The 11,883-nt window shown below is 38.2% G+C and overlaps 1 pseudogene; it reads left to right on the top strand.

The window, feature by feature from the left end:
• Positions 1-7,331: 7,331 nt before the first annotated feature.
• On the top strand, positions 7,332-8,284 carry LOC104869939 (annotated as a pseudogene).
• The last annotated feature ends 3,599 nt before the right edge of the window (positions 8,285-11,883 follow it).

Below are 11,883 nucleotides of genomic sequence, written 5' to 3'. Positions count from 1 at the left end.
AGTGTTGGAGAGTAAAATCTATGTGGCACGGAGGTGCAGATGTCAGAGGAAGTTACATTTTTCTTCTTCACTTTTGGACAAATAGAAGATATAGATGCAAGTGGCTACCAAATTGAAGAACCACCAGAGAAAGACTATGGGAGATATTTTTAATTCAGAGGTATGGAAAGCAGGCAATTATAAATCTTTAAAAACAGTTTACATTGCTTCTTACAGTGAATTTACCAAGTAAATGATTGTTTTACTATTCCTAAATACTACTTATCTAGTGTTTTTCTGTGCACTTCCACCAACACTCTAGTCACCAGCTGAGGTAGGGAAATCACATCACCTGAACATCCAGCCTTGCTAGATGTCTGCACTCACTTCTTTAACAACCTGTGTGAGGCAGGTACCATCTCCACTTCAGTGCTAAGGAACTAAGGCTCTTAGCTGTTCATATCCCACTCAGGGCCACACACCTTGGAAATGATAAGAGTTTCATAGTTCTCAACACCTTCCATGACTTCAGATTAATTCTTCAGAAATCAGTGAACATTGTATGAATTTGAGAATTCGCTCCATAAGACAAAGGTAAAAGACATCTGTGCCTTCTACCTGTGTAGTATGTACATTGTTAAAAACTATTAAATATTTCAAAAGATGCCTCGTTGCCCCAAAATGATTTATTTCAAATATTAAACTCGTGCATTGAACCTATTTTTTAAAAAATTGCTATGCTTGGAAAATTTTTGTATAACCTACATTCATAGTAAGTAAATATAAAGATAAATGAACTGAATTAAAACAAAGATCTTTGATAGATAATTAGTTGTTTTTTTTTTTTTTTTTTTTTTTTGTACTGGGGATCAAACTTGGGCCCTTGTGCTTGCAAGGCAGGCGGCCAAACCATTGAGCCAAATCCCCAGCTGTTGGACATGTTTGATGAGTACCTAATTACAGAAAATACCTCTCTCTAGGGATGGCAGGAGGGGAGGGGGATGAGAAATAAAAAGCTTTAAAATGTGATGTATGCATGTGCCAACCACACACAATGTACATACTCAATATGTATTGTAAGTATGTCCTAATAAAATCATATTTTCAACTTATGATCGATTTATTACACCTGGTGAGTTGAAGAGTTTTCCTATTTGCTTTTTGCATACATGTACCTGTGGAGTTATGTTTGTATGTCATAGACACAAAAATAAAAATGAGAAACAATGAATTGAAATATATACAAATGCCTCCTTACAGGACAATTCTGTATAAAGCATCAGAAAAATGCTAATGGAAATATTTTTGCGTCTAAAAATTTTGTCTTTAAATTGTTGCAAAAAAAATCTCTGAACTCCACCATGAGAAAGATGTAGTCTAACTGCCGCCTAGAAGGAGTCCTTAAGCTTCTAACTGTCTTCTAGAATGCCCTGTGGGTTTGGCTGCCTAGGTCTCTTGCTGTGCTCTTCTCTCCCGTCATCTCTATGTTTAATTCTATTCTTTCTGCCCTGTGGAGAGCCCCGAAGGCACTTGAAGGTTTAGTCACATGGCCTTTGTATCTTGTGTTAGTCAAATATCCATCCTTGGAATATAGAATGTGATACCAGCTTAAAGGAGGAGAGGTCTAATTTGGCTCGAGAGTTTAGGAAATTCAGTTTCCATGTTTGGGTGGCTCTGAGGCAGAAACACCATGGCGAAAGGGTGTAGTGGAGCAAAGCTGCTTATTTTATGGACAGGGGAAAGCAGGGGAGCAGCTCCAGAGAGGAAGGGGCCAGGGAGGATACGCCGCACCCAAAGGCTCTCTCCCTGTTCCTCCCGGACACACCCAGAAGTGGGCATCAGGAATCTATGTGGCCCCCAAGCTAGTGAAATTGGCACAATGGAGCAGAAACGCCATTGTCCATAATATTGACACTTTACATAATGAGCAGGGAAAATACCTGTCCTAAATACTAGTGGAAATTATAAATGTCAACTGCAAACTTCAACTACTTAATGGAGGACCACCCGTCTGGATGTTAAAAGCTGTTTCCCAGCAACAGCAAAATAATTTCACTTTCTTTGTTTGAGCGCATAGTTTTCCAGCCCACTTCACTGCTTGCTTCATGCAACGATTCTTAAGAGTCAGAAAACTATAATTTAATGATTCCTGCTTATGGGGGTTGAAAACTCGGGCTCAGTTGTGTCCATTAGCTTGTTTATGACTCTAGAAAGGGCACTTTTCCCCTCTGCCACTATTTCTGATTTTTTGTAGACGTTAATATAGTCTGGCAAAAAAGCTTTTAAGGTATTACAAATGTTGCACAAAAGTATAGGAGCAGAGTAATCATAGATGGTTCAGAAACAAAGAAAAATCAGTTCGTCAAAAATGGCAATGTTTAAGGTAAAAATACTTTACATTTCTAATGACATTCTGTAGTTTTTTAAACATTGAAAAATGCATTCATTAAAATATAAGTAGACATAATGTGCAAAAGTGATTTTAAGAAATGATTTTTTTTTCTAGAAAGGAAATATTGTACCATATAAGGAAATGCTAACAGCTGAGCTCAGCTTCTGTATTTTAGGTACGTTTAGTGCCATCTAGTGACATACACTAGCAATAGCATCTACGTTAGACCAGAATGCTTGCTGGCTCTTCCTCCCCTCCCCTCCCCAGGTATTTTTTCGGTATACGGTACAGTTACATTCATCATTGGGATCTTGTGCCTTTACATGACAGGTCTTGGTTCTTATTTTTTCCCCTTACCCCTGCCCTCCACCAGGATGCTTTAGATAGGCGTTCTGCAGAAAGAAGGTATAACAAATCTCCACTTACACTATGAAATTTACTCTCAGATATGAACAAAAAGATCATTACATAACCTTGATGTGGCTTTAACATCCTTTTAATAATAATAATATATAGATCCTACTGAGCATTTCAATGGTACCTTCATCCTTGAAATGTTTATCAGCCTCTGGTATAATTTTCAAATACATTTTGCACACCTTCCCAGCTAAAGTTAGTAGAAGGTCAGAATATATATGAGATCAAACAATGAATCAGAATTCATGTTGTTATATGGAAATTAGTAAGAAGTTATTTTTATTAAAACTTTAAGACTACTTAACATTTCAATTCTAAGTTTTGTGGTATTTATGGAAGGAAAATATTGGCTGTCATGGAAGACAGGCTCTTGGTACATGTAAATTTTTAGTACATCAAATGCACAGTAAAAAAGAAGAGGGGACTTTAAAAAAGTTGAAAAACATGACAGAGGTGCTAAAATACAAAAACATTTGGTGTTTCAACTTCTAATATAAAGAATACTCTTTTTCAAAGAGTTATTGAGATAAAATATGTAAGTTTTCTTAAGATCAAAATACACAGAGGTGTAAAATGCTTTATTTACTTCTAGGAGAAACTCTGTCATACATCAAGGGGAGGTATGTCAGATTCTGCACTGCAGAAACGTCAAGGAGTCACTTGAGCAAAAGAAACCAGTCGTATCTTACACAACAAGTACAAGTGGAGTGATAGCTCTGGCCTGTAGGTGTTTACTGGTGCCCTATATTAGCAGAAGCATTGCAATTTTTCTTGCCAAGACTCGATTGGGTAAGGACATTATGCCAACAGTTCTATTGTGAATTTTGACATTTCCCCTTTAATTTTAGGACTATCTGAAGTAAATCTTTGTGAATTGGTAGATCAACCCATTAGAGAGAGAAATTTGAATCCAACTTATTTTTAGCCTTAATCCCTTGTCATACTCATGAATTAAAAATAAACAAATGTTCTAGAGAAAAAAATATGTTGAAGTTTGGAAATAGAATGATTTTTATATTTGTCAAGTGCTCGCTTCAGCAGCACATATACTAAAATATAATTAAGTCAAAATTGTCTTACTAATATATAAGTTCAGCTTTATAGCTTTTTAAATTTCTAAGTGAAACAGTCAGAGCAAATATCCCTTTGGGACATGTGTACCATTTTGTAGATTTATCATTTAGTAGTAGCTCTGAACTTTACCTATGAACAAAGTTTTTGAAAGCCTCAAGAAAGTCTCTTTGTTGTATTTAAATCTGATGTCTAGAATTTCTTGGCTGGGAGAACGTTTGCATTCAGAAATTGGAAATGAATTAGCAGAATAAAAATATTCCTGGGCTAGTTACTAACTGGCAAAAATTTATTGCAGGATGAGTGACAGAGATGTGCACTGTCATGAGAACAGATTGACACGGCAGTAGCTTGTCCATAATGGGAAGGGCAAGAGGTAAAAGTGGGCAGGCAGCAAGCAGCAATGTGCCTCTCATCAGTTATTAAAATGAGGGAACGAGGCTTACGTCCTTTTATTGAGACCTTTTATAATATATGGTTTGCTTAAAAGTCATATTCATGTTCGAGACATTAGAACAATGACAGCATAGACAGGATTTGCGTTGCTGTCTGAAAAATATTGACCTTTGAGAAATGCAACAAGACTTTATTTGATAAAGACTTCACTTTTCTAACTGTAATTTTGATGGGCATCTCAAAAAGAAAAGAAAAGCTCTTCATGTGAACACCACTGTAGAATTCATACTCAGGACCAACTACATAATCGGCAGCAGAGTATACAGTGTGCATTACAGTTCAGGTTGCAATTATCAAAACTTTCAAGGTGACAACAGACATTAGATCATTTGCTAACCCTTCCTAGTATGGGGCCCTCATGGCTGCATGGGCAGCGTGCTCACGAGGCCATCTCTGGTCTCAGTGTAATGAGTCCCCAGCTGCAGAAGTGACACTAGCTCAAGGGGATGTTTTGTTAACCCTGTTCTGTGAGACCAGAGCTCTCCTATACTGTAATGGTTGGTAAAATGGTTGGAAATTCAGGTAAAAATAGGATAGGAAGAAGTTGAGAGGGAACAAGAAATCCATGCTTTTAAGTTTGTTAAATAGGGGCAGTGAAATGTATTCTTTGTAATGCATGAACTTTGAGGAATAAATTTTATTTTACCCGGTGCTAAGTATTCCAAGACATTGAGAAATGTGCTGCTATTATACATTTCCACTTGGAAGGTGCGCTAGGCAGATGTTTACAGAGGGAAGCCAATAGGGAGCCTTTTAGCATCTGCAATACAGATGAACTCATCCCTCTTGTGCTGCCCCTCTGCTGAGCCCCTGGAGGGGCTACATATAGAGGGTAATAAGGGGTGGTAACAAGGACCTGGAGATTTTTGCTTGCTGGAAGATGAGTCATTTGTTTTTACTAGGTCTCCCTGCTTCTAATGCAGAATAAGGGGGCAGGTAGGTGTCTCAGGAGTTTTAGAACTCTAATCTACAGTAGAGCAATTCTTATTAAAATGTGCCCTGTGGGATTAATATTGTGCATTCTTTTGTTTATTCCTGTGTTTGGCTCTGTTTCTGATCAATAAGTAGTTATTAAAATGAAAATGTCACAACTTCACAATTTTTATCCACCCTTTCCCTTTCAAAAAATCACAGCATTATCCTGAGTTGTATAAAGCAGGGTTGTGTTCTCACACTTTTTCAAGTCTTTTCACGCTTTAAGCTGGAATTGGGAAGAAACTCATTAACTTATACCATTATTTTGACCTACCTTTTTTAAAAGGCACATTGAGATACATTAAAACATTCAAGAGCATCTGATGATCAGGCCTTTCCAGACCACAAGTGGCTCAGGGGTTGAGTTGGAAGTTTTTGTATTGGAATCAAGAAAGCAAGACAAAGATAGCTAAAGTGGAGCAATAGTTTCTATTCAAGTCACTCCCATTAGAAGTCCTGAGGTAGAAACACTACAGTTCCTGGTGCATAGCGACAAAATTGCTGTCGACGCTAATTCAACTTAAACCTCAGAGCCATTCCGGGATCTTGGGGAAATCTCTGGCAACCAGAAAATATTTTTTCTGCAAAAGTAAGATACTTGAATGCAGTCTTTTATGAACCCTGGATCTTTCCATTCTGATTTCTTTGCCACTTTTTTATGTCCTGTGAAAATGGAAATGGCCATGAGCATTTTTTCTGGGATCCAGTCATAAGGAAATCATGTTAATCTGGATGAAGAGAGAAGTGTTTTTGTGGTTTGTATCAACTTCTGTGTGTAGTAGTTGAGTTTTGCCAGCCAACCTGACACAAAGGTGCACACAGGGACTCATAGCACAAGGAGCAGATGTCCTGTGCCTGCAGCTCTGAAAATTGTTGAGTGGTAGAGACAGGGCTTAGCATGTGCAAAGGCAGAAATTCATCTATGGAAAAACACTGGAAGTGTGTTAGGAGAAGGACCTATCCTTTCTCATTTTTATGATATTCATAGGCTTTTTTTCAAATCTGTGGTATATTATGTTTACGATTATTGTTATTTTGGTACTGAGGATCAAATTCAGGTCCTTGTGCCTGTGAGGCAGGCAGCAGCACCACTGAGCTAAATCCCCAGCCCCATTATGATTTTTTTTGCATTTAAATAAAAACTGATTTTTGTGTCTAAATTTAATATTTATATTTAAATTTGTATTATAGATCCTCTCTTCGTTTCTGCTCCAAACACATGGATTTCAGGCCACAGAAAATCATGTTGGGAATCTGGATGGTTAAATAGAAAAGGATGAAGGGTTATTACCATCTCAGTGTCATAAAACTATTCTTCAAGTTTCTTAAATTTTTATTTGATTTTTTTTCTCTCCTAGGATTCCACCTAAAATACCATCTTACCTCAGGTAATCAGTTCTCCTTAGACTCCTCCAAAGAGTACCAGTTAGATTTTTGTAGGCTATTTTTACATTTGAGTCTGTGTACTCTTCTTAAGATTGGGCTGAGATCATGGGTTTTGGGAAGAAAAAAACTAGAGGTAAAAGCCATTTTCATCATATTATTTCAAGGGCACATACTAACAGCATGGTTTATGAATGTCCATGTTGACCTTGATCATCTGACTTTGACTATATCTGTGAGGTTTTCACATTATAAACTTCTGTGATTTTCTTCCCTAAATATAGTACTTCTTGGAAGGAAGAAACCATAGCTTACAGTTAAGCAATGGTGAGTTACACTACCTACCATGGGCAGAGGATTATATATGTTTGAATTCCGCTGCATGGGATAGTTCTCTCTTGTCTACCATTTGTTAATTTATTTGTTACATCAGCATGGATTTACTAATACTAATTGGATATTTGCTTTGTATTCTGAGTACTCTTTAAAAATTAATTTGTTGGGCTGGGGGAAGTTTCGTGGTTGTGCCACTGTGAGATCTGTCAGTGCTGGCAAATCCAGCTCAGGATGTGGAGCTGCAGCTCGGGAGGGGTGGAGAGTTGAAGGGTGATGGTCAGGAGCCATGGGAGAGGGGGGCAGTGAAGAGTGCATGACATCAATGGCATCCAAGCAGGACCCAAAGCCCAAGTTCCAGAGCGGTGAACGAGGACTATACCTTGATGGGTCTCTTTGTGAAGCAAAATGTGTGCAGGTTGCCATAAAGGGCAAACAAGTAGGATATTTTATACATTATAGTGGTTGGAAAGTAAAAATTAGGACAAATGGGTTCCAGAACACAGAGTACTCAAATATGTGGACACCAATGTACAGAAACAGCAGAACTTGAAGAGGCCCATCAGGAGCAATCTACAGAGGGAAAAATGAGAGCAACTGCTCCAGGAAAGAAGACATCTGGTCTGCAGCTGAACAGTGTTGAAGTGAAAACAACAAAGAGCAAATTAAAAACCACTGGTAACGGAAATGGTGGCAGTATCCCTGGAGGAGCTTCGGAGGAAGAGGGCCTGGGTAGATCCTGCTGTTGAAAATGAGGAAACACGAACAGAGTTAAAGTAAAGATCCCTGAAGAACTAAAATTGTGCCTTGTTGATTTCTGGGACTTAAGTACCAGAAAGAAATGGCTCTTTTATCTGCCTGCCAAGAAGAATGTGAATTCCATTCTAGAGGACTCTGCAAATTATAAGGCATTTCAAGGAAACACGGATAATAAGGACTATGCTGTCAATGAGGTTGTAGCAGGGATAAAAGAATACTCAGTGTGCTGCTGGGCACTCAGCTCTTCTACAAATGAGAGAGACTACAGTACACTGAGATCTTTGCTGGTCATCCTGATGCCTATGTCCGAGGTGTATGAGCATCACATGCAGTGAGATTATTTGTACAAATTGGAGTGAATTCGCCTGTAATAAACCCCTGGGTTCTTATAAACACCTTGCTTTATTACCAAACTATTTTCATGATTTCCTCAAGTATCTGGCAAAGAATTTGGCAACTTTGTTTAGTGCCAGTGACTATGAAGTGGCCCCTCCTGAGTGCCATCCGAAAGCAGTGTGAGGCACTCTCACCTGTGTTTGCATCTTGTCAACACATTTTTGTTCCTGGTCTTTCTCTTACACAGATGATGTACTTTGAATATGTTAGTGTATAACAGAGTAGATATTTGCTTTGTTTGATTTTAAACAAAATAAAAGGGGATGCAGCTCCTTTTTCTTTTCATTTCAAAGTGCTGTCAGTGTATTCAATGATAGACAACAGAGAGACATGGTGTAGATTATTTTATTGCCTAGGTGACAAAGATGCTTTTCAATTCTGGTGATTCTATTCTTTTGACACTATGAACTTTTATAATATATATCAATGCTATATGACGAAATGCTCCTAGCATTGACTCCTCGCACCAAAGGTCCAGTTCAGTGTATATAACTGAACACACTCATACATTTGTGCTCTTTTTTATTTGTAATGGTGCTTAAAGAGCCTATCTTTGGCAAGCCATCCATGTTGTTCCTTAGGCATTTTATCTTTCTCAAATTGTTGAAGAATGGTGAATTGTTTCATGATTTTTGTATATGTGTCTGATATACTTTTTATCATGATAGTTACAATACATTATGTAGCTGCAGTTTTCTGGAAAAGTCCCTCTTGGAATTGTTTTTCAGATCTTCAATATTTTTTTTTCTTTAAAATTGAGAAGAAATTTAGTTTGTTTTCAAATCTTTCTGTCTTTGGTTGCTGAGAGCACTTTTAGATGGCTTCTGTGGCTCTTTGCCAAATGCATCTCCATTGGTGTATTGCTTCTTTTGGTTGTTGTTATATGGATACTCCCTTACTTTCGGGCACTACAAAGTGTCCCGATGACACTTCCATGGCTAGAAGTATCTTAGTCACTTCCTCATCAGTAAAACAAAATAACTGACACCCACAATTTAAAGGAGGGGAGGTATATTTGAGCTCACGGTTTAGTCCATAGTCAGCTGACTACAAGACAGAACAACAAAGCAGAGGGGCATAGCCAAGGGAAGCTGCTCATATCGTGGTAGTCAAGAGCAGAGAAAGAAGGGACAAGCTGGGGAGGAAGACACACCCCTCCAGGTCACACTCCCAGTTACCCGCCTCTTCCCACAAGACCCCACCTCCTAACAGCAGGCCAGCTCTCTTGTCCCCATGATCCAGTCACCTTTCAGAAGTCCCACCAGTGCGAACTTGAGCCTCTGGCTGGACATTTAGACTTAAACCGTAAAAAAGGGGTAGAAGCATTTTCTCACTCTCTTGCTCGCCATGTGGCCTGTATTAATCCCCCAAGTCCTGACTCTCTACCAGGGCTTCAGCTAGTAAAGGGCAGTGCCTCAGTACCACTGGGTGGAGGTAAAAGTCTAGATTGCTCTCTCACCTTTGGCAGCCTGGATAGTAGTAGAGCTGTTATGTGGGCACTGGAGTGCCAGGACAGATTTTCAGATTTTTGTGTGTGATGAAACAAGGACTGGGGATGGTATGCAATGGTGAGGAAAAGCAGCTAAGTTTAATGAAGTTTAAGGATGAAAGCACACTAAGAGCAAGTGAGCTCATGCCAGCAGAAAGGAAAGTGGCACAAGTACTGAATATGTTGGGTTTGGAAAGTTGTTCCAGGTCTAGGGCTCCTCCCCTTGGGTCTTTCAGCATGATTGACAGGGTGCTGAGTCATAGCACTTGTATCTATTGCATATGTTTTTTCCCATAATTTACTCTGTTATAATTTAGATCTATGAGCTGCATGAACCTTTAATGAGTCCTAAGTGGAGAAAAATCACTTTAGATAATGCCCACAAGTCTAGCAGTCATGTGTCAACATTTTAAATTTTGGAAATTTCCAGTGTGTCTTTGTTATTTTTATCTTTGCTTCTAAGTAGTGAGCCTTAAGAGGAATTGACCCTGAGGCATTGGCCTGGTTCAGGTCAGTGGAGGGGGTTACCCCATAGTCCCCAATTGTACTAGCTGTATTAGAGTAATAGGTTTTTTTCCTGTGTATTGGGCTGAAGTCAAGCAGTATTCTGTATTTCAAGTATGTCCTTTTTTTTTGGTACTGGGGATCGAACTTGGGTCCTTGCACTTGTGAGGCAGGTGCCAGAACCGCTGAGTTAAATCCCTGGTCCACTAGTACATCCTGTTTTATACACAATGTCTTGGGGGTTCTAGTTGTAGTTAGCAGGAAGAGTAGGTAGTGTGTCTGCTTTATCTTCCAGGAAGAAGTAACCAAATTCAATAGCGTATTGTGAATGTCATTTCTTTCAGGTGCAACTGTCTCCAATTTGTCATGAAAGAGTCAGTAATTTTTTTTTCAAACATATGGGGGTATAGTTCACAATGGAGAAAATTAGGAAATGTGTGCTGCGGAAAAGAGGGTAAATTGTAGTTTTGTAAGTAAAGCATATACAACCCACTGCTCAGATTATTTCATTTCTGTCCCCATCAGGTAATAGAAGATCTACCATACACTTCCGGGGTGACTATGGAATCAGGTTTCTATGAAACACAACACAAAGGATTTGCTTCCAAGTAACCATAATGAGTTGCCATCCCTGAGCATTCCAAAAGCAGTGCCCAACATCTGGCAGAACTCGGAAAGTTGCCAGGGACAATTGTATGAGCCGAGTAATCTAGAATCAATGGTCACCTTGCCAACTATATAAAATGGACTCAGATGCCCTAGATTCATTTACTCCTGTGGATTCTCTGGAGCTGTTAACCAAAACCTCAATTTCATAAAATAGAACTCCTCTCTAAGTAAGCGTAATGGTATATTTCAGTCACATGATCACTTAACCACATTGACAATGATAAGCTTTTTAAAGATGTGTAATTGCTTTCAGGTTTTTGTTTTATCTTTGAAAATAAAAAAGGTTAAACCACTATAAATTCTTGAGATCCTTGAACAGGGGTGGAATTATCCATGGGCATCTTCCAGTATTCAAATGTGTACCCATTCGTGTTGGAAATGAAATGAGATTGAACAAAATGTGAAGCTACATACACCATAAGAAAGGATTCCTATTTAGGGAAGCTAAGGGAAATAAATAGAAATAAAGAGAGAATTACAACTCTTAGTATATAAAACAAAATTTACCCAAATCCATAGCTTATTAAGTGTGGAACAGGTTATGAAGATTATTTGATTATGGAAAAAGAAAGAAATGAATAAGACACTCAAGATAATTATGAAAAACAATGATTCTCTTAAGTGTGACCCCTGAATCAGCAATCTTAATGCAGTTGGAAAGTAATTAAACTTACAAATGCTCATCCCACCCCAGGCCTATGGATTCAGTTCTCTGGGGACCCTGCCTAACAGTCTGTGTTTTGACAAGCACTTAAGGTGATTTTACATATGTGTGTTTTAATTAATATCAATATTTCATATCAAAAGAAGAGAAATTTTACACATATTTCCAATGTATAATTTGACCCTCTTTGTTTTTCTTCTGGATTATCAAATCATCTCAGAGTCCATTATTTCTTTTATAGTCTTATCTCTTAATGAATTATTTATCATTTTTGTTAAAATTGGAATGTTATTTTGCTTCTAATTTACTTTCAATGGCAGGTTACACTCAATTTTATTATTCATTTTTAAGGACATACTTCAATACTGGGGGATATGTCATTTTGAACTGGTATTA

The sequence above is a fragment of the Fukomys damarensis genome, unplaced genomic scaffold (genome assembly GCF_012274545.1).
Source record: "Fukomys damarensis isolate Sample0158 unplaced genomic scaffold, DMR_v1.0_HiC HiC_scaffold_4, whole genome shotgun sequence".
Taxonomy (NCBI): domain Eukaryota; kingdom Metazoa; phylum Chordata; class Mammalia; order Rodentia; family Bathyergidae; genus Fukomys; species Fukomys damarensis.
Note: the sequence above shows the minus strand (reverse complement) of the source record. Positions and strands in the feature narration are given on the sequence as shown.